At 44.9% G+C, this 25,021-nt stretch overlaps 75 non-coding genes across 75 annotated transcripts; all 75 read left to right on the forward strand.

Moving 5' to 3' along the window:
• Positions 1–374: 374 nt before the first annotated feature.
• trnas-gcu lies at positions 375–456 on the forward strand. The gene has a single exon. It is a non-coding gene; the product is annotated as a tRNA-Ser (tRNA).
• Positions 457–954: 498 nt separating this feature from the next.
• On the forward strand, positions 955–1,036 carry trnas-gcu. Its single transcript has one exon. It is a non-coding gene; the product is annotated as a tRNA-Ser (tRNA).
• A 345-nt stretch (positions 1,037–1,381) lies between these two features.
• On the forward strand, positions 1,382–1,463 carry trnas-gcu. Its single transcript has one exon. It is a non-coding gene; the product is annotated as a tRNA-Ser (tRNA).
• Positions 1,464–1,596: 133 nt separating this feature from the next.
• On the forward strand, positions 1,597–1,678 carry trnas-gcu. The gene has a single exon. It is a non-coding gene; the product is annotated as a tRNA-Ser (tRNA).
• A 348-nt stretch (positions 1,679–2,026) lies between these two features.
• Positions 2,027–2,108, forward strand: trnas-gcu. Its single transcript has one exon. It is a non-coding gene; the product is annotated as a tRNA-Ser (tRNA).
• A 365-nt stretch (positions 2,109–2,473) lies between these two features.
• trnas-gcu lies at positions 2,474–2,555 on the forward strand. The gene has a single exon. It is a non-coding gene; the product is annotated as a tRNA-Ser (tRNA).
• A 498-nt stretch (positions 2,556–3,053) lies between these two features.
• Positions 3,054–3,135, forward strand: trnas-gcu. Its single transcript has one exon. It is a non-coding gene; the product is annotated as a tRNA-Ser (tRNA).
• A 725-nt stretch (positions 3,136–3,860) lies between these two features.
• On the forward strand, positions 3,861–3,942 carry trnas-gcu. Its single transcript has one exon. It is a non-coding gene; the product is annotated as a tRNA-Ser (tRNA).
• A 345-nt stretch (positions 3,943–4,287) lies between these two features.
• trnas-gcu lies at positions 4,288–4,369 on the forward strand. Its single transcript has one exon. It is a non-coding gene; the product is annotated as a tRNA-Ser (tRNA).
• Positions 4,370–4,502: 133 nt separating this feature from the next.
• trnas-gcu lies at positions 4,503–4,584 on the forward strand. The gene has a single exon. It is a non-coding gene; the product is annotated as a tRNA-Ser (tRNA).
• A 345-nt stretch (positions 4,585–4,929) lies between these two features.
• On the forward strand, positions 4,930–5,011 carry trnas-gcu. The gene has a single exon. It is a non-coding gene; the product is annotated as a tRNA-Ser (tRNA).
• A 722-nt stretch (positions 5,012–5,733) lies between these two features.
• trnas-gcu lies at positions 5,734–5,815 on the forward strand. Its single transcript has one exon. It is a non-coding gene; the product is annotated as a tRNA-Ser (tRNA).
• A 133-nt stretch (positions 5,816–5,948) lies between these two features.
• Positions 5,949–6,030, forward strand: trnas-gcu. Its single transcript has one exon. It is a non-coding gene; the product is annotated as a tRNA-Ser (tRNA).
• A 130-nt stretch (positions 6,031–6,160) lies between these two features.
• On the forward strand, positions 6,161–6,242 carry trnas-gcu. The gene has a single exon. It is a non-coding gene; the product is annotated as a tRNA-Ser (tRNA).
• Positions 6,243–6,375: 133 nt separating this feature from the next.
• On the forward strand, positions 6,376–6,457 carry trnas-gcu. Its single transcript has one exon. It is a non-coding gene; the product is annotated as a tRNA-Ser (tRNA).
• A 130-nt stretch (positions 6,458–6,587) lies between these two features.
• Positions 6,588–6,669, forward strand: trnas-gcu. The gene has a single exon. It is a non-coding gene; the product is annotated as a tRNA-Ser (tRNA).
• A 133-nt stretch (positions 6,670–6,802) lies between these two features.
• Positions 6,803–6,884, forward strand: trnas-gcu. The gene has a single exon. It is a non-coding gene; the product is annotated as a tRNA-Ser (tRNA).
• A 133-nt stretch (positions 6,885–7,017) lies between these two features.
• On the forward strand, positions 7,018–7,099 carry trnas-gcu. Its single transcript has one exon. It is a non-coding gene; the product is annotated as a tRNA-Ser (tRNA).
• A 133-nt stretch (positions 7,100–7,232) lies between these two features.
• trnas-gcu lies at positions 7,233–7,314 on the forward strand. Its single transcript has one exon. It is a non-coding gene; the product is annotated as a tRNA-Ser (tRNA).
• A 133-nt stretch (positions 7,315–7,447) lies between these two features.
• Positions 7,448–7,529, forward strand: trnas-gcu. The gene has a single exon. It is a non-coding gene; the product is annotated as a tRNA-Ser (tRNA).
• Positions 7,530–7,884: 355 nt separating this feature from the next.
• trnas-gcu lies at positions 7,885–7,966 on the forward strand. The gene has a single exon. It is a non-coding gene; the product is annotated as a tRNA-Ser (tRNA).
• A 295-nt stretch (positions 7,967–8,261) lies between these two features.
• trnas-gcu lies at positions 8,262–8,343 on the forward strand. The gene has a single exon. It is a non-coding gene; the product is annotated as a tRNA-Ser (tRNA).
• Positions 8,344–8,629: 286 nt separating this feature from the next.
• trnas-gcu lies at positions 8,630–8,711 on the forward strand. The gene has a single exon. It is a non-coding gene; the product is annotated as a tRNA-Ser (tRNA).
• Positions 8,712–8,841: 130 nt separating this feature from the next.
• Positions 8,842–8,923, forward strand: trnas-gcu. Its single transcript has one exon. It is a non-coding gene; the product is annotated as a tRNA-Ser (tRNA).
• A 345-nt stretch (positions 8,924–9,268) lies between these two features.
• On the forward strand, positions 9,269–9,350 carry trnas-gcu. Its single transcript has one exon. It is a non-coding gene; the product is annotated as a tRNA-Ser (tRNA).
• A 133-nt stretch (positions 9,351–9,483) lies between these two features.
• Positions 9,484–9,565, forward strand: trnas-gcu. Its single transcript has one exon. It is a non-coding gene; the product is annotated as a tRNA-Ser (tRNA).
• A 725-nt stretch (positions 9,566–10,290) lies between these two features.
• Positions 10,291–10,372, forward strand: trnas-gcu. The gene has a single exon. It is a non-coding gene; the product is annotated as a tRNA-Ser (tRNA).
• A 133-nt stretch (positions 10,373–10,505) lies between these two features.
• Positions 10,506–10,587, forward strand: trnas-gcu. The gene has a single exon. It is a non-coding gene; the product is annotated as a tRNA-Ser (tRNA).
• Positions 10,588–10,717: 130 nt separating this feature from the next.
• trnas-gcu lies at positions 10,718–10,799 on the forward strand. The gene has a single exon. It is a non-coding gene; the product is annotated as a tRNA-Ser (tRNA).
• A 133-nt stretch (positions 10,800–10,932) lies between these two features.
• trnas-gcu lies at positions 10,933–11,014 on the forward strand. Its single transcript has one exon. It is a non-coding gene; the product is annotated as a tRNA-Ser (tRNA).
• Positions 11,015–11,144: 130 nt separating this feature from the next.
• Positions 11,145–11,226, forward strand: trnas-gcu. Its single transcript has one exon. It is a non-coding gene; the product is annotated as a tRNA-Ser (tRNA).
• A 133-nt stretch (positions 11,227–11,359) lies between these two features.
• On the forward strand, positions 11,360–11,441 carry trnas-gcu. The gene has a single exon. It is a non-coding gene; the product is annotated as a tRNA-Ser (tRNA).
• Positions 11,442–11,574: 133 nt separating this feature from the next.
• Positions 11,575–11,656, forward strand: trnas-gcu. The gene has a single exon. It is a non-coding gene; the product is annotated as a tRNA-Ser (tRNA).
• Positions 11,657–11,789: 133 nt separating this feature from the next.
• On the forward strand, positions 11,790–11,871 carry trnas-gcu. The gene has a single exon. It is a non-coding gene; the product is annotated as a tRNA-Ser (tRNA).
• A 511-nt stretch (positions 11,872–12,382) lies between these two features.
• Positions 12,383–12,464, forward strand: trnas-gcu. The gene has a single exon. It is a non-coding gene; the product is annotated as a tRNA-Ser (tRNA).
• Positions 12,465–12,750: 286 nt separating this feature from the next.
• On the forward strand, positions 12,751–12,832 carry trnas-gcu. The gene has a single exon. It is a non-coding gene; the product is annotated as a tRNA-Ser (tRNA).
• A 130-nt stretch (positions 12,833–12,962) lies between these two features.
• Positions 12,963–13,044, forward strand: trnas-gcu. Its single transcript has one exon. It is a non-coding gene; the product is annotated as a tRNA-Ser (tRNA).
• A 345-nt stretch (positions 13,045–13,389) lies between these two features.
• Positions 13,390–13,471, forward strand: trnas-gcu. The gene has a single exon. It is a non-coding gene; the product is annotated as a tRNA-Ser (tRNA).
• A 133-nt stretch (positions 13,472–13,604) lies between these two features.
• Positions 13,605–13,686, forward strand: trnas-gcu. Its single transcript has one exon. It is a non-coding gene; the product is annotated as a tRNA-Ser (tRNA).
• Positions 13,687–13,819: 133 nt separating this feature from the next.
• trnas-gcu lies at positions 13,820–13,901 on the forward strand. The gene has a single exon. It is a non-coding gene; the product is annotated as a tRNA-Ser (tRNA).
• A 133-nt stretch (positions 13,902–14,034) lies between these two features.
• Positions 14,035–14,116, forward strand: trnas-gcu. Its single transcript has one exon. It is a non-coding gene; the product is annotated as a tRNA-Ser (tRNA).
• A 133-nt stretch (positions 14,117–14,249) lies between these two features.
• Positions 14,250–14,331, forward strand: trnas-gcu. The gene has a single exon. It is a non-coding gene; the product is annotated as a tRNA-Ser (tRNA).
• A 150-nt stretch (positions 14,332–14,481) lies between these two features.
• Positions 14,482–14,563, forward strand: trnas-gcu. Its single transcript has one exon. It is a non-coding gene; the product is annotated as a tRNA-Ser (tRNA).
• A 498-nt stretch (positions 14,564–15,061) lies between these two features.
• Positions 15,062–15,143, forward strand: trnas-gcu. The gene has a single exon. It is a non-coding gene; the product is annotated as a tRNA-Ser (tRNA).
• A 133-nt stretch (positions 15,144–15,276) lies between these two features.
• Positions 15,277–15,358, forward strand: trnas-gcu. The gene has a single exon. It is a non-coding gene; the product is annotated as a tRNA-Ser (tRNA).
• Positions 15,359–15,491: 133 nt separating this feature from the next.
• Positions 15,492–15,573, forward strand: trnas-gcu. The gene has a single exon. It is a non-coding gene; the product is annotated as a tRNA-Ser (tRNA).
• A 511-nt stretch (positions 15,574–16,084) lies between these two features.
• Positions 16,085–16,166, forward strand: trnas-gcu. Its single transcript has one exon. It is a non-coding gene; the product is annotated as a tRNA-Ser (tRNA).
• A 286-nt stretch (positions 16,167–16,452) lies between these two features.
• trnas-gcu lies at positions 16,453–16,534 on the forward strand. The gene has a single exon. It is a non-coding gene; the product is annotated as a tRNA-Ser (tRNA).
• Positions 16,535–16,664: 130 nt separating this feature from the next.
• Positions 16,665–16,746, forward strand: trnas-gcu. The gene has a single exon. It is a non-coding gene; the product is annotated as a tRNA-Ser (tRNA).
• A 345-nt stretch (positions 16,747–17,091) lies between these two features.
• On the forward strand, positions 17,092–17,173 carry trnas-gcu. Its single transcript has one exon. It is a non-coding gene; the product is annotated as a tRNA-Ser (tRNA).
• A 133-nt stretch (positions 17,174–17,306) lies between these two features.
• On the forward strand, positions 17,307–17,388 carry trnas-gcu. The gene has a single exon. It is a non-coding gene; the product is annotated as a tRNA-Ser (tRNA).
• Positions 17,389–17,521: 133 nt separating this feature from the next.
• Positions 17,522–17,603, forward strand: trnas-gcu. Its single transcript has one exon. It is a non-coding gene; the product is annotated as a tRNA-Ser (tRNA).
• Positions 17,604–17,736: 133 nt separating this feature from the next.
• trnas-gcu lies at positions 17,737–17,818 on the forward strand. The gene has a single exon. It is a non-coding gene; the product is annotated as a tRNA-Ser (tRNA).
• A 133-nt stretch (positions 17,819–17,951) lies between these two features.
• trnas-gcu lies at positions 17,952–18,033 on the forward strand. The gene has a single exon. It is a non-coding gene; the product is annotated as a tRNA-Ser (tRNA).
• Positions 18,034–18,183: 150 nt separating this feature from the next.
• trnas-gcu lies at positions 18,184–18,265 on the forward strand. The gene has a single exon. It is a non-coding gene; the product is annotated as a tRNA-Ser (tRNA).
• A 498-nt stretch (positions 18,266–18,763) lies between these two features.
• Positions 18,764–18,845, forward strand: trnas-gcu. The gene has a single exon. It is a non-coding gene; the product is annotated as a tRNA-Ser (tRNA).
• A 130-nt stretch (positions 18,846–18,975) lies between these two features.
• On the forward strand, positions 18,976–19,057 carry trnas-gcu. The gene has a single exon. It is a non-coding gene; the product is annotated as a tRNA-Ser (tRNA).
• A 295-nt stretch (positions 19,058–19,352) lies between these two features.
• trnas-gcu lies at positions 19,353–19,434 on the forward strand. The gene has a single exon. It is a non-coding gene; the product is annotated as a tRNA-Ser (tRNA).
• A 133-nt stretch (positions 19,435–19,567) lies between these two features.
• On the forward strand, positions 19,568–19,649 carry trnas-gcu. The gene has a single exon. It is a non-coding gene; the product is annotated as a tRNA-Ser (tRNA).
• Positions 19,650–19,944: 295 nt separating this feature from the next.
• Positions 19,945–20,026, forward strand: trnas-gcu. Its single transcript has one exon. It is a non-coding gene; the product is annotated as a tRNA-Ser (tRNA).
• A 286-nt stretch (positions 20,027–20,312) lies between these two features.
• trnas-gcu lies at positions 20,313–20,394 on the forward strand. Its single transcript has one exon. It is a non-coding gene; the product is annotated as a tRNA-Ser (tRNA).
• A 130-nt stretch (positions 20,395–20,524) lies between these two features.
• On the forward strand, positions 20,525–20,606 carry trnas-gcu. Its single transcript has one exon. It is a non-coding gene; the product is annotated as a tRNA-Ser (tRNA).
• A 345-nt stretch (positions 20,607–20,951) lies between these two features.
• On the forward strand, positions 20,952–21,033 carry trnas-gcu. Its single transcript has one exon. It is a non-coding gene; the product is annotated as a tRNA-Ser (tRNA).
• A 133-nt stretch (positions 21,034–21,166) lies between these two features.
• On the forward strand, positions 21,167–21,248 carry trnas-gcu. Its single transcript has one exon. It is a non-coding gene; the product is annotated as a tRNA-Ser (tRNA).
• A 295-nt stretch (positions 21,249–21,543) lies between these two features.
• trnas-gcu lies at positions 21,544–21,625 on the forward strand. The gene has a single exon. It is a non-coding gene; the product is annotated as a tRNA-Ser (tRNA).
• A 286-nt stretch (positions 21,626–21,911) lies between these two features.
• trnas-gcu lies at positions 21,912–21,993 on the forward strand. Its single transcript has one exon. It is a non-coding gene; the product is annotated as a tRNA-Ser (tRNA).
• A 345-nt stretch (positions 21,994–22,338) lies between these two features.
• Positions 22,339–22,420, forward strand: trnas-gcu. Its single transcript has one exon. It is a non-coding gene; the product is annotated as a tRNA-Ser (tRNA).
• Positions 22,421–22,553: 133 nt separating this feature from the next.
• Positions 22,554–22,635, forward strand: trnas-gcu. Its single transcript has one exon. It is a non-coding gene; the product is annotated as a tRNA-Ser (tRNA).
• A 150-nt stretch (positions 22,636–22,785) lies between these two features.
• Positions 22,786–22,867, forward strand: trnas-gcu. The gene has a single exon. It is a non-coding gene; the product is annotated as a tRNA-Ser (tRNA).
• A 507-nt stretch (positions 22,868–23,374) lies between these two features.
• On the forward strand, positions 23,375–23,456 carry trnas-gcu. Its single transcript has one exon. It is a non-coding gene; the product is annotated as a tRNA-Ser (tRNA).
• Positions 23,457–23,742: 286 nt separating this feature from the next.
• Positions 23,743–23,824, forward strand: trnas-gcu. The gene has a single exon. It is a non-coding gene; the product is annotated as a tRNA-Ser (tRNA).
• A 130-nt stretch (positions 23,825–23,954) lies between these two features.
• Positions 23,955–24,036, forward strand: trnas-gcu. Its single transcript has one exon. It is a non-coding gene; the product is annotated as a tRNA-Ser (tRNA).
• Positions 24,037–24,166: 130 nt separating this feature from the next.
• On the forward strand, positions 24,167–24,248 carry trnas-gcu. Its single transcript has one exon. It is a non-coding gene; the product is annotated as a tRNA-Ser (tRNA).
• Positions 24,249–24,378: 130 nt separating this feature from the next.
• On the forward strand, positions 24,379–24,460 carry trnas-gcu. Its single transcript has one exon. It is a non-coding gene; the product is annotated as a tRNA-Ser (tRNA).
• Positions 24,461–24,755: 295 nt separating this feature from the next.
• Positions 24,756–24,837, forward strand: trnas-gcu. Its single transcript has one exon. It is a non-coding gene; the product is annotated as a tRNA-Ser (tRNA).
• The last annotated feature ends 184 nt before the right edge of the window (positions 24,838–25,021 follow it).

The following is a 25,021-nucleotide window of genomic DNA, read 5'->3' on the forward strand; positions in this document are numbered from 1 at the left end:
CGTGGGTTCGAATCCCATCCTTGTCGATTCTATTCTTTCCGAAGATACACTATCATTAAGGGCCATGTTTTCACCTATCTCATAACTGCTATTATATAATGACTAACATCAAACCTCAGCGCTTTTCTATTGGAAAACTTTCACTCACCGTGAGTCGTTGACGAGGTGGCCGAGTGGTTAAGGCGATGGACTGCTAATCCATTGTGCTCTGCACGCGTGGGTTCGAATCCCATCCTAGTCGATTCTATTCTTTCCGAAGATACACTATCATTAAGGGCCATGTTTTCACCTATCTCATAACTGCTACTATATAATGACTAACATCAAACCTCAGCGCTTTTCTATTGGAAAACTTTCACTCACCGTGAGTCGTTGACGAGGTGGCCGAGTGGTTAAGGCGATGGACTGCTAATCCATTGTGCTCTGCACGCGTGGGTTCGAATCCCATCCTCGTCGATTGCATTTGCAAAGGATGTCATCTCTTTCCAAAGATACAGTATCGTTAAGGGGCATATTTTGACCTCGTAACTGCTAAAGATAATCAGTAATGTCAAAGCTCAATGCTTTTCCTTTGGAAAACTTTCCACGCATTTTGACTCAGTGACGAGGTGGCCGAGTGGTTAAGGCGATGGACTGCTATCGTTAAGGGGCATATTTTGACCTCGTAACTGCTAAAGATAATCAGTAATGTCAAAGCTCAATGCTTTTCCTTTGGAAAACTTTCCACGCATTTCGACTCAGTGAGGAGGTGGCCGAGTGGTTAAGGCGATGGACTGCTAATCCATTGTGCTCTGCACGCGTGGGTTCGAATCCCATCCTCGTCGATTCTATTCTTTCCGATGATACACTATCATTAAGGGCCATGTTTTCACCTATCTCATAACTGCTACTATAGGACTAACATCAAACCTCAGCGCTTTTCTATTGGAAAACTTTCACTCACCGTGAGTCGTTGACGAGGTGGCCGAGTGGTTAAGGCGATGGACTGCTAATCCATTGTGCTCTGCACGCGTGGGTTCGAATCCCATCCTCGTCGATTCTATTCTTTCCGAAGATACACTATCATTAAGGGCCATGTTTTCACCTATCTCATAACTGCTACTATATGACTAACATCAAACCTCAGCGCTTTTCTATTGGAAAACTTTTACTCACCTTGAGTCGTTGATGAGGTGGCCGAGTGGTTAAGGCGATGGACTGCTAATCCATTGTGCTCTACACGCGTGGGTTCGAATCCCATCCTCGTCGATTCTATTCTTTCCGAAGATACACTATCATTAAGTGCCATGTTTTCACCTATCTCATAACTGCTACTATATAATGACTAACATCAAACCTCAGCGCTTTTCTATTGGAAAACTTTCACTCACCGTGAGTCGTTGACGAGGTGGCCGAGTGGTTAAGGCGATGGACTGCTAATCCATTGTGCTCTGCACGCGTGGGTTCGAATCCCATCCTCGTCGATTCTATTCTTTCCGAAGATACACTATCATTAAGGGCCATGTTTTCACCTATCTCATAACTGCTACTATATAATGACTAACATCAAAACTCAGCGCTTTTCTATTGGAAAACTTTCACTCACCGTGAGTCGTTGACGAGGTGGCCGAGTGGTTAAGGCGATGGACTGCTAATCCATTGTGCTCTGCACGCGTGGGTTCGAATCCCATCCTCGTCGATTCTATTCTTTCCGAAGATACACTATCATTAAGGGCCATGTTTTCACCTATCTCATAACTGCTACTATATAATGACTAACATCAAACCTCAGCGCTTTTCTATTGGAAAACTTTCACTCACCGTGAGTCGTTGACGAGGTGGCCGAGTGGTTAAGGCGATGGACTGCTAATCCATTGTGCTCTGCACGCGTGGGTTCGAATCCCATCCTAGTCGATTCTATTCTTTCCGAAGATACACTATCATTAAGGGCCATGTTTTCACCTATCTCATAACTGCTACTATATAATGACTAACATCAAACCTCAGCGCTTTTCTATTGGAAAACTTTCACTCACCGTGAGTCGTTGACGAGGTGGCCGAGTGGTTAAGGCGATGGACTGCTAATCCATTGTGCTCTGCACGCGTGGGTTCGAATCCCATCCTCGTCGATTCTATTCTTTCCGAGGATACACTATCATTAAGGGCCATGTTTTCACCTATCTCATAACTGCTACTATATAATGACTAACATCAAACCTCAGCGCTTTTCTATTGGAAAACTTTCACTCACCGTGAGTCGTTGACGAGGTGGCCGAGTGGTTAAGGAGATGGACTGCTAATCCATTGTGCTCTGCACGCGTGGGTTCGAATCCCATCCTCGTCGATTGCATTTGCAAAGGATGTCATCTCTTTCCAAAGATACACTATCATTAAGGGCCATGTTTTCACCTATCTCATAACTGCTACTATATAATGACTAACATCAAACCTCAGCGCTTTTCTATTGGAAAACTTTCACTCACCGTGAGTCGTTGACGAGGTGGCCGAGTGGTTAAGGCGATGGACTGCTAATCCATTGTGCTCTGCACGCGTGGGTTCGAATCCCATCCTCGTCGATTGCATTTGCAAAGGATGTCATCTCTTTCCAAAGATACAGTATCGTTAAGGGGCATATTGTGACCTCGTAACTGCTAAAGATAATCAGTAATGTCAAAGCTCAATGCTTTTCCTTTGGAAAACTTTCCACGCATTTTGACTCAGTGACGAGGTGGCCGAGTGGTTAAGGCGATGGACTGCTATCGTTAAGGGGCATATTTTGACCTCGTAACTGCTAAAGATAATCAGTAATGTCAAAGCTCAATGCTTTTCCTTTGGAAAACTTTCCACGCATTTCGACTCAGTGAAGAGGTGGCCGAGTGGTTAAGGCGATGGACTGCTAATCCATTGTGCTCTGCACGCGTGGGTTCGAATCCCATCCTCGTCGATTCTATTCTTTCCGATGATACACTATCATTAAGGGCCATGTTTTCACCTATCTCATAACTGCTACTATATGACTAACATCAATCCTCAGCGCTTTTCTATTGGAAAACTTTCACTCACCGTGAGTCGTTGACGAGGTGGCCGAGTGGTTAAGGCGATGGACTGCTAATCCATTGTGCTCTGCACGCGTGGGTTCGAATCCCATCCTCGTCGATTGCATTTGCAAAGGGTGTCATCTCTTTCCAAAGATACAGTATCGTTAAGGGGCATATTGTGACCTTGTAACTGCTAAAGATAATCAGTAATGTCAAAGCTCAATGCTTATCCTTTGGAAAACTTTCCACTCATTTTGACTCAGTGACGAGGTGGCCGAGTGGTTATGGCGATGGACTGCTAACACATTGTGCTAGGGATATTTGATGCCCTATCTAACAACTGCCACAAATAAGCAGCAATGTGAAACCTTGATAACTTTCCGTCAGAAAACATTCCACTGAATGTGTCCAGTGACGAGGTGGCCGAGTGGTTAAAGCGATGGACTGCTAATCCATTGTGCTCTGCACGCGTGGGTTCGAATCCCATCCTCGTCGATTCTATTCTTTCCGAAGATACACTATCATTAAGGGCCATGTTTTCACCTATCTCATAACTGCTACTATATAATGACTAACATCAAACCTCAGCGCTTTTCTATTGGAAAACTTTCACTCACCGTGAGTCGTTGACGAGGTGGCCGAGTGGTTAAGGCGATGGACTGCTAATCCATTGTGCTCTTCACGCGTGGGTTCGAATCCCATCCTAGTCGATTCTATTCTTTCCAAAGATACACTATCATTAAGGGCCATGTTTTCACCTATCTCATAACTGCTACTATATAATGACTAACATCAAACCTCAGCGCTTTTCTATTGGAAAACTTTCACTCACCGTGAGTCGTTGACGAGGTGGCCGAGTGGTTAAGGCGATGGACTGCTAATCCATTGTGCTCTGCACGCATGGGTTCGAATCCCATCCTCGTCGATTCTATTCTTTCCGAAGATACACTATCATTAAGGGCCATGTTTTCACCTATCTCATAACTGCTACTATATAATGACTAACATCAAACCTCAGCGCTTTTCTATTGGAAAACTTTCACTCACCGTGAGTCGTTGACGAGGTGGCCGAGTGGTTAAGGAGATGGACTGCTAATCCATTGTGCTCTGCACGCGTGGGTTCGAATCCCATCCTCGTCGATTCTATTCTTTCCGAAGATACACTATCATTAAGGGCCATGTTTTCACCTATCTCATAACTGCTACTATATGACTAACATCAAACCTCAGCGCTTTTCTATTGGAAAACTTTCACTCACCGTGAGTCGTTGACGAGGTGGCCGAGTGGTTAAGGCGATGGACTGCTAATCCATTGTGCTCTGCACGCGTGGGTTCGAATCCCATCCTCGTCGATTCTATTCTTTCCGAAGATACACTATCATTAAGGGCCATGTTTTCACCTATCTCATAACTGCTACTATATAATGACTAACATCAAACCTCAGCGCTTTTCTATTGGAAAACTTTCACTCACCGTGAGTCGTTGACGAGGTGGCCGAGTGGTTAAGGCGATGGACTGCTAATCCATTGTGCTCTGCACGCGTGGGTTCGAATCCCATCCTCGTCGATTCTATTCTTTCCGAAGATACACTATCATTAAGGGCCATGTTTTCACCTATCTCATAACTGCTACTAGATGACTAACATCAAACCTCAGCGCTTTTCTATTGGAAAACTTTCACTCACCGTGAGTCGTTGACGAGGTGGCTGAGTGGTTAAGGCGATGGACTGCTAATCCATTGTGCTCTGCACGCGTGGGTTCGAATCCCATCCTCGTCGATTCTATTCTTTCCGAAGATACACTATCATTAAGGGCCATGTTTTCACCTATCTCATAACTGCTACTATATAATGACTAACATCAAACCTCAGCGCTTTTCTATTGGAAAACTTTCACTCACCATGAGTCGTTGACGAGGTGGCCGAGTGGTTAAGGCGATGGACTGCTAATCCATTGTGCTCTGCACGCGTGGGTTCGAATCCCATCCTCGTCGATTGCATTTGCAAAGGGTGTCATCTCTTTCCAAAGATACAGTATCGTTAAGGGGCATATTGTGACCTTGTAACTGCTAAAGATAATCAGTAATGTCAAAGCTCAATGCTTATCCTTTGGAAAACTTTCCACTCATTTTGACTCAGTGACGAGGTGGCCGAGTGGTTATGGCGATGGACTGCTAACACATTGTGCTAGGGATATTTGATGCCCTATCTCACAACTGCCACAAATAAGCAGCAATGTGAAACCTTGATAACTTTCCGTCAGAAAACATTCCACTGAATGTGTCCAGTGACGAGGTGGCCGAGTGGTTAAAGCGATGGACTGCTAATCCATTGTGCTCTGCACGCGTGGGTTCGAATCCCATCCTCGTCGATTCTATTCTTTCCGAAGATACACTATCATTAAGGGCCATGTTTTCACCTATCTCATAACTGCTACTATATGACTAACATCAAACCTCAGCGCTTTTCTATTGGAAAACTTTCACTCACCGTGAGTCGTTGACGAGGTGGCCGAGTGGTTAAGGCGATGGACTGCTAATCCATTGTGCTCTTCACGCGTGGGTTCGAATCCCATCCTAGTCGATTCTATTCTTTCCGAAGATACACTATCATTAAGGGCCATGTTTTCACCTATCTCATAACTGCTACTATATAATGACTAACATCAAACCTCAGCGCTTTTCTATTGGAAAACTTTCACTCAACGTGAGTCGTTGACGAGGTGGCCGAGTGGTTAAGGCGATGGACTGCTAATCCATTGTGCTCTGCACGCGTGGGTTCGAATCCCATCCTCGTCGATTCTATTCTTTCCGAAGATACACTATCATTAAGGGCCATGTTTTCACCTATCTCATAACTGCTACTATATAATGACTAACATCAAACCTCAGCGCTTTTCTATTGGAAAACTTTCACTCACAGTGAGTCGTTGACGAGGTGGCCGAGTGGTTAAGGCGATGGACTGCTAATCCATTGTGCTCTGCACGCGTGGGTTCGAATCCCATCCTCGTCGATTCTATTCTTTCCGAAGATACACTATCATTAAGGGCCATGTTTTCACCTATCTCATAACTGCTACTAGATGACTAACATCAAACCTCAGCGCTTTTCTATTGGAAAACTTTCACTCACCGTGAGTCGTTGACGAGGTGGCCGAGTGGTTAAGGCGATGGACTGCTAATCCATTGTGCTCTGCACGCGTGGGTTCGAATCCCATCCTCGTCGATTCTATTCTTTCCGAAGATACACTATCATTAAGGGCCATGTTTTCACCTATCTCATAACTGCTACTATATAATGACTAACATCAAACCTCAGCGCTTTTCTATTGGAAAACTTTCACTCACCGTGAGTCGTTGACGAGGTGGCCGAGTGGTTAAGGCGATGGACTGCTAATCCATTGTGCTCTGCACGCGTGGGTTCGAATCCCATCCTCGTCGATTCTATTCTTTCCGAAGATACACTATCATTAAGGGCCATGTTTTCACCTATCTCATAACTGCTACTATATGACTAACATCAAACCTCAGCGCTTTTCTATTGGAAAACTTTCACTCACCGTGAGTCGTTGACGAGGTGGCCGAGTGGTTAAGGCGATGGACTGCTAATCCATTGTGCTCTGCACGCGTGGGTTCGAATCCCATCCTCGTCGATTCTATTCTTTCCGAAGATACACTATCATTAAGGGCCATGTTTTCACCTATCTCATAACTGCTACTATATAATGACTAACATCAAACCTCAGCGCTTTTCTATTGGAAAACTTTCACTCACCGTGAGTCGTTGACGAGGTGGCCGAGTGGTTAAGGCGATGGACTGCTAATCCATTGTGCTCTGCACGCGTGGGTTCGAATCCCATCCTCGTCGATTCTATTCTTTCCGAAGATACACTATCATTAAGGGCCATGTTTTCACCTATCTCATAACTGCTACTATATAATGACTAACATCAAAACTCAGCGCTTTTCTATTGGAAAACTTTCACTCACCGTGAGTCGTTGACGAGGTGGCCGAGTGGTTAAGGCGATGGACTGCTAATCCATTGTGCTCTGCACGCGTGGGTTCGAATCCCATCCTCGTCGATTCTATTCTTTCCGAAGATACACTATCATTAAGGGCCATGTTTTCACCTATCTCATAACTGCTACTATATAATGACTAACATCAAACCTCAGCGCTTTTCTATTGGAAAACTTTCACTCACCGTGAGTCGTTGACGAGGTGGCCGAGTGGTTAAGGCGATGGACTGCTAATCCATTGTGCTCTGCACGCGTGGGTTCGAATCCCATCCTCGTCGATTCTATTCTTTCCGAAGATACACTATCATTAAGGGCCATGTTTTCACGTATCTCATAACTGCTACTATATAATGACTAACATCAAACCTCAGCGCTTTTCTATTGGAAAACTTTCACTCACCGTGAGTCGTTGACGAGGTGGCCGAGTGGTTAAGGCGATGGACTGCTAATCCATTGTGCTCTGCACGCGTGGGTTCGAATCCCATCCTCGTCGATTGCATTTGCAAAGGATGTCATCTCTTTCCAAAGATACACTATCATTAAGGGCCATGTTTTCACCTATCTCATAACTGCTACTATATAATGACTAACCTCAGCGCTTTTCTATTGGAAAACTTTCACTCACCGTGAGTCGTTGACGAGGTCGCCGAGTGGTTAAGGCGATGGACTGCTAATCCATTGTGCTCTGCACGCGTGGGTTCGAATCCCATCCTCGTCGATTCTATTCTTTCCGAAGATACACTATCATTAAGGGCAATGTTTTCACCTATCTCATAACTGCTACTATATGACTAACATCAAACCTCAGCGCTTTTCTATTGGAAAACTTTCACTCACCGTGAGTCGTTGACGAGGTGGCCGAGTGGTTAAGGCGATGGACTGCTAATCCATTGTGCTCTGCACGCGTGGGTTCGAATCCCATCCTCGTCGATTGCATTTGCAAAGGGTGTCATCTCTTTCCAAAGATACAGTATCGTTAAGGGGCATATTGTGACCTTGTAACTGCTAAAGATAATCAGTAATGTCAAAGCTCAATGCTTTTCCTTTGGAAAACTTTCCACTCATTTTGACTCAGTGACGAGGTGGCCGAGTGGTTATGGCGATGGACTGCTAACACATTGTGCTAGGGATATTTGATGCCCTATCTCACAACTGCCACAAATAAGCAGCAATGTGAAACCTTGATAACTTTCCGTCAGAAAACATTCCACTGAATGTGTCCAGTGACGAGGTGGCCGAGTGGTTAAGGCGATGGACTGCTAATCCATTGTGCTCTGCACGCGTGGGTTCGAATCCCATCCTCGTCGATTGCATTTGCAAAGGATGTCATCTCTTTCCAAAGATACAGTATCGTTAAGGGGCATATTTTGACCTCGTAACTGCTAAAGATAATCAGTAATGTCAAAGCTCAATGCTTTTCCTTTGGAAAACTTTCCACGCATTTTGACTCAGTGACGAGGTGGCCGAGTGGTTAAGGCGATGGACTGCTATCGTTAAGGGGCATATTTTGACCTCGTAACTGCTAAAGATAATCAGTAATGTCAAAGCTCAATGCTTTTCCTTTGAAAAACTTTCCACGCATTTCGACTCAGTGACGAGGTGGCCGAGTGGTTAAGGCGATGGACTGCTAATCCATTGTGCTCTGCACGCGTGGGTTCGAATCCCATCCTCGTCGATTCTATTCTTTCCGATGATACACTATCATTAAGGGCCATGTTTTCACCTATCTCATAACTGCTACTATAGGACTAACATCAAACCTCAGCGCTTTTCTATTGGAAAACTTTCACTCACCGTGAGTCGTTGACGAGGTGGCCGAGTGGTTAAGGCGATGGACTGCTAATCCATTGTGCTCTGCACGCGTGGGTTCGAATCCCATCCTCGTCGATTCTATTCTTTCCGAAGATACACTATCATTAAGGGCCATGTTTTCACCTATCTCATAACTGCTACTATATGACTAACATCAAACCTCAGCGCTTTTCTATTGGAAAACTTTTACTCACCTTGAGTCGTTGACGAGGTGGCCGAGTGGTTAAGGCGATGGACTGCTAATCCATTGTGCTCTACACGCGTGGGTTCGAATCCCATCCTCGTCGATTCTATTCTTTCCGAAGATACACTATCATTAAGTGCCATGTTTTCACCTATCTCATAACTGCTACTATATAATGACTAACATCAAACCTCAGCGCTTTTCTATTGGAAAACTTTCACTCACCGTGAGTCGTTGACGAGGTGGCCGAGTGGTTAAGGCGATGGACTGCTAATCCATTGTGCTCTGCACGCGTGGGTTCGAATCCCATCCTCGTCGATTCTATTCTTTCCGAAGATACACTATCATTAAGGGCCATGTTTTCACCTATCTCATAACTGCTACTATATAATGACTAACATCAAAACTCAGCGCTTTTCTATTGGAAAACTTTCACTCACCGTGAGTCGTTGACGAGGTGGCCGAGTGGTTAAGGCGATGGACTGCTAATCCATTGTGCTCTGCACGCGTGGGTTCGAATCCCATCCTCGTCGATTGCATTTGCAAAGGGTGTCATCTCTTTCCAAAGATACAGTATCGTTAAGGGGCATATTGTGACCTTGTAACTGCTAAAGATAATCAGTAATGTCAAAGCTCAATGCTTATCCTTTGGAAAACTTTCCACTCATTTTGACTCAGTGACGAGGTGGCCGAGTGGTTATGGCGATGGACTGCTAACACATTGTGCTAGGGATATTTGATGCCCTATCTCACAACTGCCACAAATAAGCAGCAATGTGAAACCTTGATAACTTTCCGTCAGAAAACATTCCACTGAATGTGTCCAGTGACGAGGTGGCCGAGTGGTTAAAGCGATGGACTGCTAATCCATTGTGCTCTGCACGCGTGGGTTCGAATCCCATCCTCGTCGATTCTATTCTTTCCGAAGATACACTATCATTAAGGGCCATGTTTTCACCTATCTCATAACTGCTACTATATAATGACTAACATCAAACCTCAGCGCTTTTCTATTGGAAAACTTTCACTCACCGTGAGTCGTTGACGAGGTGGCCGAGTGGTTAAGGCGATGGACTGCTAATCCATTGTGCTCTTCACGCGTGGGTTCGAATCCCATCCTAGTCGATTCTATTCTTTCCGAAGATACACTATCATTAAGGGCCATGTTTTCACCTATCTCATAACTGCTACTATATAATGACTAACATCAAACCTCAGCGCTTTTCTATTGGAAAACTTTCACTCACCGTGAGTCGTTGACGAGGTGGCCGAGTGGTTAAGGCGATGGACTGCTAATCCATTGTGCTCTGCACGCGTGGGTTCGAATCCCATCCTCGTCGATTCTATTCTTTCCGAAGATACACTATCATTAAGGGCCATGTTTTCACCTATCTCATAACTGCTACTATATAATGACTAACATCAAACCTCAGCGCTTTTCTATTGGAAAACTTTCACTCACAGTGAGTCGTTGACGAGGTGGCCGAGTGGTTAAGGCGATGGACTGCTAATCCATTGTGCTCTGCACGCGTGGGTTCGAATCCCATCCTCGTCGATTCTATTCTTTCCGAAGATACACTATCATTAAGGGCCATGTTTTCACCTATCTCATAACTGCTACTAGATGACTAACATCAAACCTCAGCGCTTTTCTATTGGAAAACTTTCACTCACCGTGAGTCGTTGACGAGGTGGCCGAGTGGTTAAGGCGATGGACTGCTAATCCATTGTGCTCTGCACGCGTGGGTTCGAATCCCATCCTCGTCGATTCTATTCTTTCCGAAGATACACTATCATTAAGGGCCATGTTTTCACCTATCTCATAACTGCTACTATATAATGACTAACATCAAACCTCAGCGCTTTTCTATTGGAAAACTTTCACTCACCGTGAGTCGTTGACGAGGTGGCCGAGTGGTTAAGGCGATGGACTGCTAATCCATTGTGCTCTGCACGCGTGGGTTCGAATCCCATCCTCGTCGATTCTATTCTTTCCGAAGATACACTATCATTAAGGGCCATGTTTTCACCTATCTCATAACTGCTACTATATGACTAACATCAAACCTCAGCGCTTTTCTATTGGAAAACTTTCACTCACCGTGAGTCGTTGACGAGGTGGCCGAGTGGTTAAGGCGATGGACTGCTAATCCATTGTGCTCTGCACGCGTGGGTTCGAATCCCATCCTCGTCGATTCTATTCTTTCCGAAGATACACTATCATTAAGGGCCATGTTTTCACCTATCTCATAACTGCTACTATATAATGACTAACATCAAAACTCAGCGCTTTTCTATTGGAAAACTTTCACTCACCGTGAGTCGTTGACGAGGTGGCCGAGTGGTTAAGGCGATGGACTGCTAATCCATTGTGCTCTGCACGCGTGGGTTCGAATCCCATCCTCGTCGATTCTATTCTTTCCGAAGATACACTATCATTAAGGGCCATGTTTTCACCTATCTCATAACTGCTACTATATAATGACTAACATCAAACCTCAGCGCTTTTCTATTGGAAAACTTTCACTCACCGTGAGTCGTTGACGAGGTGGCCGAGTGGTTAAGGCGATGGACTGCTAATCCATTGTGCTCTGCACGCGTGGGTTCGAATCCCATCCTCGTCGATTCTATTCTTTCCGAAGATACACTATCATTAAGGGCCATGTTTTCACGTATCTCATAACTGCTACTATATAATGACTAACATCAAACCTCAGCGCTTTTCTATTGGAAAACTTTCACTCACCGTGAGTCGTTGACGAGGTGGCCGAGTGGTTAAGGCGATGGACTGCTAATCCATTGTGCTCTGCACGCGTGGGTTCGAATCCCATCCTCGTCGATTGCATTTGCAAAGGATGTCATCTCTTTCCAAAGATACACTATCATTAAGGGCCATGTTTTCACCTATCTCATAACTGCTACTATATAATGACTAACATCAAACCTCAGCGCTTTTCTATTGGAAAACTTTCACTCACCGTGAGTCGTTGACGAGGTCGCCGAGTGGTTAAGGCGATGGACTGCTAATCCATTGTGCTCTGCACGCGTGGGTTCGAATCCCATCCTCGTCGATTCTATTCTTTCCGAAGATACACTATCATTAAGGGCAATGTTTTCACCTATCTCATAACTGCTACTATATGACTAACATCAAACCTCAGCGCTTTTCTATTGGAAAACTTTCACTCACCGTGAGTCGTTGACGAGGTGGCCGAGTGGTTATGGCGATGGACTGCTAACACATTGTGCTAGGGATATTTGATGCCCTATCTCACAACTGCCACAAATAAGCAGCAATGTGAAACCTTGATAACTTTCCGTCAGAAAACATTCCACTGAATGTGTCCAGTGACGAGGTGGCCGAGTGGTTAAGGCGATGGACTGCTAATCCATTGTGCTCTGCACGCGTGGGTTCGAATCCCATCCTCGTCGATTGCATTTGCAAAGGATGTCATCTCTTTCCAAAGATACAGTATCGTTAAGGGGCATATTTTGACCTCGTAACTGCTAAAGATAATCAGTAATGTCAAAGCTCAATGCTTTTCCTTTGGAAAACTTTCCACGCATTTTGACTCAGTGACGAGGTGGCCGAGTGGTTAAGGCGATGGACTGCTATCGTTAAGGGGCATATTTTGACCTCGTAACTGCTAAAGATAATCAGTAATGTCAAAGCTCAATGCTTTTCCTTTGAAAAACTTTCCACGCATTTCGACTCAGTGACGAGGTGGCCGAGTGGTTAAGGCGATGGACTGCTAATCCATTGTGCTCTGCACGCGTGGGTTCGAATCCCATCCTCGTCGATTCTATTCTTTCCGATGATACACTATCATTAAGGGCCATGTTTTCACCTATCTCATAACTGCTACTATAGGACTAACATCAAACCTCAGCGCTTTTCTATTGGAAAACTTTCACTCACCGTGAGTCGTTGACGAGGTGGCCGAGTGGTTAAGGCGATGGACTGCTAATCCATTGTGCTCTGCACGCGTGGGTTCGAATCCCATCCTCGTCGATTCTATTCTTTCCGAAGATACACTATCATTAAGGGCCATGTTTTCACCTATCTCATAACTGCTACTATATGACTAACATCAAACCTCAGCGCTTTTCTATTGGAAAACTTTTACTCACCTTGAGTCGTTGACGAGGTGGCCGAGTGGTTAAGGCGATGGACTGCTAATCCATTGTGCTCTACACGCGTGGGTTCGAATCCCATCCTCGTCGATTCTATTCTTTCCGAAGATACACTATCATTAAGTGCCATGTTTTCACCTATCTCATAACTGCTACTATATAATGACTAACATCAAACCTCAGCGCTTTTCTATTGGAAAACTTTCACTCACCGTGAGTCGTTGACGAGGTGGCCGAGTGGTTAAGGCGATGGACTGCTAATCCATTGTGCTCTGCACGCGTGGGTTCGAATCCCATCCTCGTCGATTCTATTCTTTCCGAAGATACACTATCATTAAGGGCCATGTTTTCACCTATCTCATAACTGCTACTATATAATGACTAACATCAAAACTCAGCGCTTTTCTATTGGAAAACTTTCACTCACCGTGAGTCGTTGACGAGGTGGCCGAGTGGTTAAGGCGATGGACTGCTAATCCATTGTGCTCTGCACGCGTGGGTTCGAATCCCATCCTCGTCGATTCTATTCTTTCCGAAGATACACTATCATTAAGGGCCATGTTTTCACCTATCTCATAACTGCTACTATATAATGACTAACATCAAACCTCAGCGCTTTTCTATTGGAAAACTTTCACTCACCCTGAGTCGTTGACGAGGTGGCCGAGTGGTTAAGGCGATGGACTGCTAATCCATTGTGCTCTGCACGCGTGGGTTCGAATCCCATCCTCGTCGATTCTATTCTTTCCGAAGATACACTATCATTAAGGGCCATGTTTTCACCTATCTCATAACTGCTACTATATAATGACTAACATCAAACCTCAGCGCTTTTCTATTGGAAAACTTTCACTCACCCTGAGTCGTTGACGAGGTGGCCGAGTGGTTAAGGCGATGGACTGCTAATCCATTGTGCTCTGCACGCGTGGGTTCGAATCCCATCCTCGTCGATTCTATTCTTTCCGAAGATACACTATCATTAAGGGCCATGTTTTCACCTATCTCATAACTGCTACTATATAATGACTAACATCAAACCTCAGCGCTTTTCTATTGGAAAACTTTCACTCACCGTGAGTCGTTGACGAGGTGGCCGAGTGGTTAAGGCGATGGACTGCTAATCCATTGTGCTCTGCACGCGTGGGTTCGAATCCCATCCTCGTCGATTGCATTTGCAAAGGATGTCATCTCTTTCCAAAGATACACTATCATTAAGGGCCATGTTTTCACCTATCTCATAACTGCTACTATATAATGACTAACATCAAACCTCAGCGCTTTTCTATTGGAAAACTTTCACTCACCGTGAGTCGTTGACGAGGTGGCCGAGTGGTTAAGGCGATGGACTGCTAATCCATTGTGCTCTGCACGCGTGGGTTCGAATCCCATCCTCGTCGATTGCATTTGCAAAGGATGTCATCTCTTTCCAAAGATACAGTATCGTTAAGGGGCATATTGTGACCTCGTAACTGCTAAAGATAATCAGTAATGTCAAAGCTCAATGCTTTTCCTTTGGAAAACTTTCCACGCATTTTGACTCAGTGACGAGGTGGCCGAGTGGTTAAGGCGATGGACTGCTATCGTTAAGGGGCATATTTTGACCTCGTAACTGCTAAAGATAATCAGTAATGTCAAAGCTCAATGCTTTTCCTTTGGAAAACTTTCCACGCATTTCGACTCAGTGACGAGGTGGCCGAGTGGTTAAGGCGATGGACTGCTAATCCATTGTGCTCTGCACGCGTGGGTTCGAATCCCATCCTTGTCGATTCTATTCTTTCCGATGATACACTATCATTAAGGGCCATGTGTTCACCTATCTCATAACTGCTACTATATGACTAACATCAAACCTCAGCGCTTTTCTATTGGAAAACTTTCACTCACCGTGAGTCGTTGACGAGGTGGCCGAGTGGTTAAGGCGATGGACTGCTAATCCATTGTGCTCTGCACGCGTGGGTTCGAATCCCATCCTCGTCGATTCTATTCTTTCCGAAGATACACTATCATTAAGGGCCATGTTTTCACCTATCTCATAACTGCTACTATATAATGACTAACATCAAACCTCAGCGCTTTTCTATTGGAAAACTTTCACTCACCGTGAGTCGTTGACGAGGTGGCCGAGTGGTTAAGGCGATGGACTGCTAATCCATTGTGCTCTGCACGCGTGGGTTCGAATCCCATCCTCGTCGATTCTATTCTTTCCGAAGATACACTATCATTAAGGGCCATGTTTTCACGTATCTCATAACTGCTACTATATAATGACTAACATCAAACCTCAGCGCTTTTCTATTGGAAAACTTTCACTCACCGTGAGTCGTTGACGAGGTGGCCGAGTGGTTAAGGCGATGGACTGCTAATCCATTGTGCTCTGCACGCGTGGGTTCGAATCCCATCCTCGTCGATTGCATTTGCAAAGGATGTCATCTCTTTCCAAAGATACACTATCATTAAGGGCCATGTTTTCACCTATCTCATAACTGCTACTATATAATGACTAACATCAAACCTCAGCGCTTTTCTATTGGAAAACTTTCACTCACCGTGAGTCGTTGACGAGGTCGCCGAGTGGTTAAGGCGATGGACTGCTAATCCATTGTGCTCTGCACGCGTGGGTTCGAATCCCATCCTCGTCGATTCTATTCTTTCCGAAGATACACTATCATTAAGGGCAATGTTTTCACCTATCTCATAACTGCTACTATATGACTAACATCAAACCTCAGCGCTTTTCTATTGGAAAACTTTCACTCACCGTGAGTCGTTGACGAGGTGGCCGAGTGGTTATGGCGATGGACTGCTAACACATTGTGCTAGGGATATTTGATGCCCTATCTCACAACTGCCACAAATAAGCAGCAATGTGAAACCTTGATAACTTTCCGTCAGAAAACATTCCACTGAATGTGTCCAGTGACGAGGTGGCCGAGTGGTTAAGGCGATGGACTGCTAATCCATTGTGCTCTGCACGCGTGGGTTCGAATCCCATCCTCGTCGATTGCATTTGCAAAGGATGTCATCTCTTTCCAAAGATACAGTATCGTTAAGGGGCATATTTTGACCTCGTAACTGCTAAAGATAATCAGTAATGTCAAAGCTCAATGCTTTTCCTTTGGAAAACTTTCCACGCATTTTGACTCAGTGACGAGGTGGCCGAGTGGTTAAGGCGATGGACTGCTATCGTTAAGGGGCATATTTTGACCTCGTAACTGCTAAAGATAATCAGTAATGTCAAAGCTCAATGCTTTTCCTTTGAAAAACTTTCCACGCATTTCGACTCAGTGACGAGGTGGCCGAGTGGTTAAGGCGATGGACTGCTAATCCATTGTGCTCTGCACGCGTGGGTTCGAATCCCATCCTCGTCGATTCTATTCTTTCCGATGATACACTATCATTAAGGGCCATGTTTTCACCTATCTCATAACTGCTACTATAGGACTAACATCAAACCTCAGCGCTTTTCTATTGGAAAACTTTCACTCACCGTGAGTCGTTGACGAGGTGGCCGAGTGGTTAAGGCGATGGACTGCTAATCCATTGTGCTCTGCACGCGTGGGTTCGAATCCCATCCTCGTCGATTCTATTCTTTCCGAAGATACACTATCATTAAGGGCCATGTTTTCACCTATCTCATAACTGCTACTATATGACTAACATCAAACCTCAGCGCTTTTCTATTGGAAAACTTTTACTCACCTTGAGTCGTTGACGAGGTGGCCGAGTGGTTAAGGCGATGGACTGCTAATCCATTGTGCTCTACACGCGTGGGTTCGAATCCCATCCTCGTCGATTCTATTCTTTCCGAAGATACACTATCATTAAGTGCCATGTTTTCACCTATCTCATAACTGCTACTATATAATGACTAACATCAAACCTCAGCGCTTTTCTATTGGAAAACTTTCACTCACCGTGAGTCGTTGACGAGGTGGCCGAGTGGTTAAGGCGATGGACTGCTAATCCATTGTGCTCTGCACGCGTGGGTTCGAATCCCATCCTCGTCGATTCTATTCTTTCCGAAGATACACTATCATTAAGGGCCATGTTTTCACCTATCTCATAACTGCTACTATATAATGACTAACATCAAAACTCAGCGCTTTTCTATTGGAAAACTTTCACTCACCGTGAGTCGTTGACGAGGTGGCCGAGTGGTTAAGGCGATGGACTGCTAATCCATTGTGCTCTGCACGCGTGGGTTCGAATCCCATCCTCGTCGATTCTATTCTTTCCGAAGATACACTATCATTAAGGGCCATGTTTTCACCTATCTCATAACTGCTACTATATAATGACTAACATCAAACCTCAGCGCTTTTCTATTGGAAAACTTTCACTCACCCTGAGTCGTTGACGAGGTGGCCGAGTGGTTAAGGCGATGGACTGCTAATCCATTGTGCTCTGCACGCGTGGGTTCGAATCCCATCCTCGTCGATTCTATTCTTTCCGAAGATACACTATCATTAAGGGCCATGTTTTCACCTATCTCATAACTGCTACTATATAATGACTAACATCAAACCTCAGCGCTTTTCTATTGGAAAACTTTCACTCACCCTGAGTCGTTGACGAGGTGGCCGAGTGGTTAAGGCGATGGACTGCTAATCCATTGTGCTCTGCACGCGTGGGTTCGAATCCCATCCTCGTCGATTCTATTCTTTCCGAAGATACACTATCATTAAGGGCCATGTTTTCACCTATCTCATAACTGCTACTATATAATGACTAACATCAAACCTCAGCGCTTTTCTATTGGAAAACTTTCACTCACCGTGAGTCGTTGACGAGGTGGCCGAGTGGTTAAGGCGATGGACTGCTAATCCATTGTGCTCTGCACGCGTGGGTTCGAATCCCATCCTCGTCGATTGCATTTGCAAAGGATGTCATCTCTTTCCAAAGATACACTATCATTAAGGGCCATGTTTTCACCTATCTCATAACTGCTACTATATAATGACTAACATCAAACCTCAGCGCTTTTCTATTGGAAAACTTTCACTCACCGTGAGTCGTTGACGAGGTGGCCGAGTGGTTAAGGCGATGGACTGCTAATCCATTGTGCTCTGCACGCGTGGGTTCGAATCCCATCCTCGTCGATTGCATTTGCAAAGGATGTCATCTCTTTCCAAAGATACAGTATCGTTAAGGGGCATATTGTGACCTCGTAACTGCTAAAGATAATCAGTAATGTCAAAGCTCAATGCTTTTCCTTTGGAAAACTTTCCACGCATTTTGACTCAGTGACGAGGTGGCCGAGTGGTTAAGGCGATGGACTGCTATCGTTAAGGGGCATATTTTGACCTCGTAACTGCTAAAGATAATCAGTAATGTCAAAGCTCAATGCTTTTCCTTTGGAAAACTTTCCACGCATTTCGACTCAGTGACGAGGTGGCCGAGTGGTTAAGGCGATGGACTGCTAATCCATTGTGCTCTGCACGCGTGGGTTCGAATCCCATCCTTGTCGATTCTATTCTTTCCGATGATACACTATCATTAAGGGCCATGTGTTCACCTATCTCATAACTGCTACTATATGACTAACATCAAACCTCAGCGCTTTTCTATTGGAAAACTTTCACTCACCGTGAGTCGTTGACGAGGTGGCCGAGTGGTTAAGGCGATGGACTGCTAATCCATTGTGCTCTGCACGCGTGGGTTCGAATCCCATCCTCGTCGATTCTATTCTTTCCGAAGATACACTATCATTAAGGGCAATGTTTTCACCTATCTCATAACTGCTACTATATGACTAACATCAAACCTCAGCGCTTTTCTATTGGAAAACTTTCACTCACCGTGAGTCGTTGACGAGGTGGCCGAGTGGTTAAGGCGATGGACTGCTAATCCATTGTGCTCTGCACGCGTGGGTTCGAATCCCATCCTCGTCGATTGCATTTGCAAAGGGTGTCATCTCTTTCCAAAGATACAGTATCGTTAAGGGGCATATTGTGACCTTGTAACTGCTAAAGATAATCAGTAATGTCAAAGCTCAATGCTTTTCCTTTGGAAAACTTTCCACTCATTTTGACTCAGTGACGAGGTGGCCGAGTGGTTATGGCGATGGACTGCTAACACATTGTGCTAGGGATATTTGATGCCCTATCTCACAACTGCCACAAATAAGCAGCAATGTGAAACCTTGATAACTTTCCGTCAGAAAACATTCCACTGAATGTGTCCAGTGACGAGGTGGCCGAGTGGTTAAGGCGATGGACTGCTAATCCATTGTGCTCTGCACGCGTGGGTTCGAATCCCATCCTCGTCGATTCTATTCTTTCCGAAGATACACTATCATTAAGGGCCATGTTTTCACCTATCTCATAACTGCTACTATATAATGACTAACATCAAAACTCAGCGCTTTTCTATTGGAAAACTTTCACTCACCGTGAGTCGTTGACGAGGTGGCCGAGTGGTTAAGGCGATGGACTGCTAATCCATTGTGCTCTGCACGCGTGGGTTCGAATCCCATCCTCGTCGATTGCATTTGCAAAGGGTGTCATCTCTTTCCAAAGATACAGTATCGTTAAGGGGCATATTGTGACCTTGTAACTGCTAAAGATAATCAGTAATGTCAAAGCTCAATGCTTTTCCTTTGGAAAACTTTCCACTCATTTTGACTCAGTGACGAGGTGGCCGAGTGGTTATGGCGATGGACTGCTAACACATTGTGCTAGGGATATTTGATGCCCTATCTCACAACTGCCACAAATAAGCAGCAATGTGAAACCTTGATAACTTTCCGTCAGAAAACATTCCACTGAATGTGTCCAGTGACGAGGTGGCCGAGTGGTTAAGGCGATGGACTGCTAATCCATTGTGCTCTGCACGCGTGGGTTCGAATCCCATCCTCGTCGATTGCATTTGCAAAGGATGTCATCTCTTTCCAAAGATACAGTATCGTTAAGGGGCATATTTTGACCTCGTAACTGCTAAAGATAATCAGTAATGTCAAAGCTCAATGCTTTTCCTTTGGAAAACTTTCCAAGCTTTTTGACTCAGTGACGAGGTGGCCGAGTGGTTAAGGCGATGTACTGCTATCGTTAAGGGGCATATTTTGACCTCGTAACTGCTAAAGATAATCAGTAATGTCAAAGCTCAATGCTTTTCCTTTGGAAAACTTTCCACGCATTTCGACTCAGTGACGAGGTGGCCGAGTGGTTAAGGCGATGGACTGCTAATCCATTGTGCTCTGCACGCGTGGGTTCGAATCCCATCCTCGTCGATTCTATTCTTTCCGATGATACACTATCATTAAGGGCCATGTTTTCACCTATCTCATAACTGCTACTATAGGACTAACATCAAACCTCAGCGCTTTTCTATTGGAAAACTTTCACTCACCGTGAGTCGTTGACGAGGTGGCCGAGTGGTTAAGGCGATGGACTGCTAATCCATTGTGCTCTGCACGCGTGGGTTCGAATCCCATCCTCGTCGATTCTATTCTTTCCGAAGATACACTATCATTAAGGGCCATGTTTTCACCTATCTCATAACTGCTACTATATGACTAACATCAAACCTCAGCGCTTTTCTATTGGAAAACTTTTACTCACCTTGAGTCGTTGACGAGGTGGCCGAGTGGTTAAGGCGATGGACTGCTAATCCATTGTGCTCTACACGCGTGGGTTCGAATCCCATCCTCGTCGATTCTATTCTTTCCGAAGATACACTATCATTAAGTGCCATGTTTTCACCTATCTCATAACTGCTACTATATAATGACTAACATCAAACCTCAGCGCTTTTCTATTGGAAAACTTTCACTCACCGTGAGTCGTTGACGAGGTGGCCGAGTGGTTAAGGCGATGGACTGCTAATCCATTGTGCTCTGCACGCGTGGGTTCGAATCCCATCCTCGTCGATTCTATTCTTTCCGAAGATACACTATCATTAAGGGCCATGTTTTCACCTATCTCATAACTGCTACTATATAATGACTAACATCAAAACTCAGCGCTTTTCTATTGGAAAACTTTCACTCACCATGAGTCGTTGACGAGGTGGCCGAGTGGTTAAGGCGATGGACTGCTAATCCATTGTGCTCTGCACGCGTGGGTTCGAATCCCATCCTCGTCGATTGCATTTGCAAAGGGTGTCATCTCTTTCCAAAGATACAGTATCGTTAAGGGGCATATTGTGACCTTGTAACTGCTAAAGATAATCAGTAATGTCAAAGCTCAATGCTTTTCCTTTGGAAAACTTTCCACTCATTTTGACTCAGTGACGAGGTGGCCGAGTGGTTATGGCGATGGACTGCTAACACATTGTGCTAGGGATATTTGATGCCCTATCTCACAACTGCCACAAATAAGCAGCAATGTGAAACCTTGATAACTTTCCGTCAGAAAACATTCCACTGAATGTGTCCAGTGACGAGGTGGCCGAGTGGTTAAGGCGATGGACTGCTAATCCATTGTGCTCTGCACGCGTGGGTTCGAATCCCATCCTCGTCGATTGCATTTGCAAAGGATGTCATCTCTTTCCAAAGATACAGTATCGTTAAGGGGCATATTTTGACCTCGTAACTGCTAAAGATAATCAGTAATGTCAAAGCTCAATGCTTTTCCTTTGGAAAACTTTCCAAGCTTTTTGACTCAGTGACGAGGTGGCCGAGTGGTTAAGGCGATGTACTGCTATCGTTAAGGGGCATATTTTGACCTCGTAACTGCTAAAGATAATCAGTAATGTCAAAGCTCAATGCTTTTCCTTTGGAAAACTTTCCACGCATTTCGACTCAGTGACGAGGTGGCCGAGTGGTTAAGGCGATGGACTGCTAATCCATTGTGCTCTGCACGCGTGGGTTCGAATCCCATCCTCGTCGATTCTATTCTTTCCGAAGATACACTATCATTAAGGGCCATGTTTTCACCTATCTCATAACTGCTACTATATGACTAACATCAAACCTCAGCGCTTTTCTATTGGAAAACTTTTACTCACCTTGAGTCGTTGACGAGGTGGCCGAGTGGTTAAGGCGATGGACTGCTAATCCATTGTGCTCTACACGCGTGGGTTCGAATCCCATCCTCGTCGATTCTATTCTTTCCGAAGATACACTATCATTAAGTGCCATGTTTTCACCTATCTCATAACTGCTACTATATAATGACTAACATCAAACCTCAGCGCTTTTCTATTGGAAAACTTTCACTCACCGTGAGTCGTTGACGAGGTGGCCGAGTGGTTAAGGCGATGGACTGCTAATCCATTGTGCTCTGCACGCGTGGGTTCGAATCCCATCCTCGTCGATTCTATTCTTTCCGAAGATACACTATCATTAAGGGCCATGTTTTCACGTATCTCATAACTGCTACTATATAATGACTAACATCAAACCTCAGCGCTTTTCTATTGGAAAACTTTCACTCACCGTGAGTCGTTGACGAGGTGGCCGAGTGGTTAAGGCGATGGACTGCTAATCCATTGTGCTCTGCACGCGTGGGTTCGAATCCCATCCTCGTCGATTGCATTTGCAAAGGATGTCATCTCTTTCCAAAGATACACTATCATTAAGGGCCATGTTTTCACCTATCTCATAACTGCTACTATATAATGACTAACATCAAACCTCAGCGCTTTTCTATTGGAAAACTTTCACTCACCGTGAGTCGTTGACGAGGTGGCCGAGTGGTTAAGGCGATGGACTGCTAATCCATTGTGCTCTGCACGCGTGGGTTCGAATCCCATCCTCGTCGATTCTATTCTTTCCGAAGATACACTATCATTAAGGGCAATGTTTTCACCTATCTCATAACTGCTACTATATGACTAACATCAAACCTCAGCGCTTTTCTATTGGAAAACTTTCACTCACCGTGAGTCGTTGACGAGGTGGCCGAGTGGTTAAGGCGATGGACTGCTAATCCATTCTGCTCTGCACGCGTGGGTTCGAATCCCATCCTCGTCGATTGCATTTGCAAAGGGTGTCATCTCTTTCCAAAGATACAGTATCGTTAAGGGGCATATTGTGACCTTGTAACTGCTAAAGATAATCAGTAATGTCAAAGCTCAATGCTTTTCCTTTGGAAAACTTTCCACTCATTTTGACTCAGTGACGAGGTGGCCGAGTGGTTATGGCGATGGACTGCTAACACATTGTGCTAGGGATATTTGATGCCCTATCTCACAACTGCCACAAATAAGCAGCAATGTGAAACCTTGATAACTTTCCGTCAGAAAACATTCCACTGAATGTGTCCAGTGACGAGGTGGCCGAGTGGTTAAGGCGATGGACTGCTAATCCATTGTGCTCTGCACGCGTGGGTTCGAATCCCATCCTCGTCGATTGCATTTGCAAAGGATGTCATCTCTTTCCAAAGATACAGTATCGTTAAGGGGCATATTTTGACCTCGTAACTGCTAAAGATAATCAGTAATGTCAAAGCTCAATGCTTTTCCTTTGGAAAACTTTCCACGCATTTTGACTCAGTGACGAGGTGGCCGAGTGGTTAAGGCGATGGACTGCTATCGTTAAGGGGCATATTTTGACCTCGTAACTGCTAAAGATAATCAGTAATGTCAAAGCTCAATGCTTTTCCTTTGGAAAACTTTCCACGCATTTCGACTCAGTGACGAGGTGGCCGAGTGGTTAAGGCGATGGACTGCTAATCCATTGTGCTCTGCACGCGTGGGTTCGAATCCCATCCTCGTCGATTCTATTCTTTCCGATGATACACTATCATTAAGGTCCATGTTTTCACCTATCTCATAACTGCTACTATAGGACTAACATCAAACCTCAGCGCTTTTCTATTGGAAAACTTTCACTCACCGTGAGTCGTTGACGAGGTGGCCGAGTGGTTAAGGCGATGGACTGCTAATCCATTGTGCTCTGCACGCGTGGGTTCGAATCCCATCCTCGTCGATTCTATTCTTTCCGAAGATACACTATCATTAAGGGCCATGTTTTCACCTATCTCATAACTGCTACTATATGACTAACATCAAACCTCAGCGCTTTTCTATTGGAAAACTTTTACTCACCTTCAGTCGTTGACGAGGTGGCCGAGTGGTTAAGGCGATGGACTGCTAATCCATTGTGCTCTGCACGCGTGGGTTCGAATCCCATCCTCGTCGATTCTATTCTTTCCGAAGATACACTATCATTAAGGGCAATGTTTTCACCTATCTCATAACTGCTACTATTTGACTAACATCAAACCTCAGCGCTTTTCTATTGGAAAACTTTCACTCACCGTGAGTCGTTGACGAGGTGGCCGAGTGGTTAAGGCGATGGACTGCTAATCCATTGTGCTCTGCACGCGTGGGTTCGAATCCCATCCTCGTCGATTGCATTTGCAAAGGGTGTCATCTCTTTCCAAAGATACAGTATCGTTAAGGGGCATATTGTGACCTTGTAACTGCTAAAGATAATCAGTAATGTCAAAGCTCAATGCTTTTCCTTTGGAAAACTTTCCACTCATTTTGACTCAGTGACGAGGTGGCCGAGTGGTTATGGCGATGGACTGCTAACACATTGTGCTAGGGATATTTGATGCCCTATCTCACAACTGCCACAAATAAGCAGCAATGTGAAACCTTGATAACTTTCCGTCAGAAAACATTCCACTGAATGTGTCCAGTGACGAGGTGGCCGAGTGGTTAAGGCGATGGACTGCTAATCCATTGTGCTCTGCACGCGTGGGTTCGAATCCCATCCTCGTCGATTGCATTTGCAAAGGGTGTCATCTCTTTCCAAAGATACAGTATCGTTAAGGGGCATATTGTGACCTCGTAACTGCTAAAGATAATCAGTAATGTCAAAGCTCAATGCTTTTCCTTTGGAAAACTTTCCACGCATTTTGACTCAGTGACGAGGTGGCCGAGTGGTTAAGGCGATGGACTGCTAT

This window comes from Alosa sapidissima, chromosome 18, assembly GCF_018492685.1.
Source record: "Alosa sapidissima isolate fAloSap1 chromosome 18, fAloSap1.pri, whole genome shotgun sequence".
NCBI lineage: Eukaryota > Metazoa > Chordata > Actinopteri > Clupeiformes > Clupeidae > Alosa > Alosa sapidissima.